Here is a 3,735-nt window from a genome sequence, read left to right on the forward strand (position 1 = left end):
CTGTCCTGGCTGATCTTTATTTGTTTTTGGACCATCTAAACAAAGAGCAAATTCAACAGGAAGCTTTGAAACATGGAACTGAATGGAGCTGGAAAATACATCCTGCAGACTCCCCCCATAGGAATGGGGCAGCAGAAGCAGCTGTAAAGATAGTCAAGCAAGCATTGCACAATCTAGGATCAGATGGAGTTTTTACATGGAGTGAATTTCAAACATTCCTGGATATGGCAGCTAATCTGGCTAATGAAAGGCCAATAGATGCAAGAACTCAAAGTCGAGAAGATTGCATAAGCTACATCACCCCAAACTCTCTGCTGCTTGGAAGAACTGATCCAAAGAGTGATAACTGTGGATTTGACTTTAAAAGTTATCCACTCAAGAGATTAAGGTTCATTCAAACAGAAGTGGACAGATTCTGGAGAAAATGGTGTCAACTAGCTAGACCAAATTTGTTTGTCAGAAGTAAATGGCATTAAAAGAAGCGAAATGTTGCTGTCGGAGACATTATTTGGCTTTCAGACCAAAATGCTTTGAGAGGTCAGTACAAACTTGGCAGAGTGATTAGTGTAAAAAGTGACGGAAAGGGGACGGTAAGAGATGTGCATGTTCGTACTTATCCAAGTTACCCCGTACCACTTGTGTAAGTTGGAGGACAAACGAGGAACACGAGGAAGGAACTTCAAATGAAGATACCCTCAACAATACTACACAGAGACGTAAGGCGCATTGTTGTATTATTGCCAATAGAAGAACAAGGAAAACCCTGCCGGGACAAGATCTAGTGAAGAGAAAGAGGTGTGACCTCCTTAGGTTCAAAGACCAGGAGCTCAAGTGGGAGGTGTTGTGGTGGCTTTCAATGGTAGAATGTCAAAAATCAGGACACCTTCAGTCGATCATCTGATTGCCCCAGGACGGGAGAAGAAGCATTTATTTTATAGATCAAATTGACATGCTGTCCTCAGTAGACGTAACACAGCGCTGAACATCTGAACAGAATATATCTGTCTTTTCTCTCTTGCAAGTTCTCGNTAATCTAGCAAACAAAGTAACAATGCACATGATGTATAAAGAATAAAGCTAATAACAGCCAGACCACCACGGCGCCCTGTGCTGCGTGCTTTCTGTAGGTAGCAGTAGCCAGGAGGGCAGGTCTCATTTAATGCAGCAAAAACATTTTCTTGGTGCCAGGTTTCTGTGAGGCACATCAGATCCACACACCTATCCAGAATGGGGTCGTGTAAGAGGCAAAATTTATTTGTAATGGATTGTGCATTAAACAGTTCAATGTTGATGGAAGGTGGAGCAGTGAGTCTCTGTATTGGCCAGAGCACACTAAAATCCACTCCTTGTTTTCCATCCCGTTCGGTGCGCAGTGTTGCTGTGGAAACTCCACCTTTATTAGTCAATTCAGGGGCAGTGCCCTGATGAAGTGTTGGAGATGCGACGATGGAGTGGTGCAGATGTTGAGTTTCTTCATTGGGTGATGGAATATATCAACATCATGCCTGTAATAGAAGGTGGTTTGTTAGCCATTAGCTATGGCTGTGATGCACAGCATAGTCCATCGGACACAGTAAGCGAGCTCCAGTGACTTTGTGAGGAGATCTCACTAACTTTAGTAGCGACTTTGGGTGAAAATCTCCTGATGGCAGGCAGTGATGGATGAACGCGAGAAACTTCAAGCAATGGTGAACTGGTATGTAGACATTCGCTGGGTCAGCAGAATCCACACATAAAATCTTTGGTATATATGTTTTGGATGTAATACTGGTCTCAATGTGTTACTTGATTAGGGTTTTGAACAGTCTGATGGCAGTAGGGAAAAAGCTGTTGCAGAAACTGCTTGACCTGCATTGAATGCTGTGAAGCCTCTTCCTAGACGGCAGCAGGGAGAACAGTCCATGGTGGGGCGCGCGGGGGTGGTTGGTAAGGAGTCGCTGATGATGTTACGGTAAATAAGGGTTAGAATAAATGGTTAACAGTCCTTTAGGGCTTTGTATTTTGTCTTGAGGAACTTAAATGTTACCTTGTCTTTTGAGAAGTTTAATTTTGTGATTACTTTTTTCTTTTTTTTCAATTAGGTATTGTATTGTAATGAAAAGTAACAACACATGATGAAGTATTTAGTCATATTTTTCATATAAAATGACTGTCCTGTTAAAGCTTTGCGCAGTCCAGTTGTGTATTTATGCTAATCAGTGGGGTTTTAAATAAGACATAGTTGTCCCTTTAAAGTCCACATAATGCTTCTTGTTCTCATAAACCATATAGTTTTATGTCCATATAAGCCACCATGTTTCCAGGTTGCTGTACAATAATGCTGTGTAGCTTTTATCTAAAAGCTATGGCGAGCTAAACGTTTTTTGCAGTATTCTAAGCAACCACCCAGTGTTCTATGGGCTTGGGAAAGGGTAGTCCAGCTAAACCAAAATGTCCAAGTATGTGTGTTCGTGTGTATATGTGTTATGGCATAGACATCAGATTAATAGACCTAATTAAAATATCATGAATGCTGAACTAGTCAAGGCTGCTGCTGGGATAGCCAAAACAAGATTATTCAACGGAAAAGATGTGCCACTACCATGTAGAACTTTAGTATTCTCTTTATCTACTTCGCTAGTTTGTGAATCATATTTTTTCTACAGTACTAGCCCTAACAATGTGCATATGTAGCTGTCAATGCTTTGCATACAGCTTGGTGTTTTTGAAGAAACATTTTAAATATTTGCTAATAACATGATCCGGTGTTATGAAACTTTGTCCTATTCATCTTCTACAATCCACAACACTCTATAAAATCAAACTCAACTTATGGGAATTAAATAGAAATGGCTTAATTATTAACCCATCTGTTGGGAGATATGTGATTAACCTAAGTGCTAGGAGCAGAGCAGCTGAATGTAAAGCAGGTTCAGGACCTTGGTTAAACCATCCAAAGAAACATGCAGTGTTTTCAAAAAAGGAACATGGAGTAAAAGGAAGAACTTATGAGATGATCATGGGATTGATTGTTAATGTGGAGGGGTGGCGACAGTGACACAAATTGTATGAGGTTGGTATTGACGATATAAATATTTCTGCTACATTTGCTCATGCAGTTTTAATGTTCATGTTTTTTTTCTCTTCGGTAAACTTTAATGAATAAATCTGTTGGGTAGATGGGTACAGCCTTGCGCACTCTCAACCTGCAAATTACCTGGACTCCTCTAACTCCACTAACTCCTCTGTCCCCCTCTGCAGTGAACCCACTCGTGACCAGTCCTGGATCTGATAACTCTGTGTGCTTTTCAGAACCCACTCGTGACCAGACGAGTTCCCCTTTGGATCTGTTCATTTATTGTGTTCAAACATTTCAATAAACATTTGTACTTTTCTCCTGCCTCTGAGTGTTCTGCATGTGGGTTAGGCACCTTAAGCCAAACATGACAGAACACTCTGGCCAACAAACTAACCCAGCGGAATCACTCAGGAGGATGTTGGAGCAACAGCAAACTCTGATTCAGAGAAACGACACTGCCCTCCGTGAGTTAAACACACGTCATGACCAAACAAATCGCTCTTTACAGGAAATAGCCGGCTATCTCAGGGGCGCAGATAGGTTTTTGAAACTGTGGGGGACAGTTACTATAGGGCTTGGTCATCGAGACGTAAGCACTTTGCGTCGCCGCCATGTTGAATGTGTCTTTTACCGCAGCTCAGACTACTGCCTATGACTACCGGGTACTGTACTCCCTC

Source organism: Cyprinodon variegatus, unplaced genomic scaffold (assembly GCF_000732505.1).
Source record: "Cyprinodon variegatus isolate N-32 unplaced genomic scaffold, C_variegatus-1.0 Scaffold962, whole genome shotgun sequence".
Classification (NCBI taxonomy): Eukaryota; Metazoa; Chordata; class Actinopteri; order Cyprinodontiformes; family Cyprinodontidae; genus Cyprinodon; species Cyprinodon variegatus.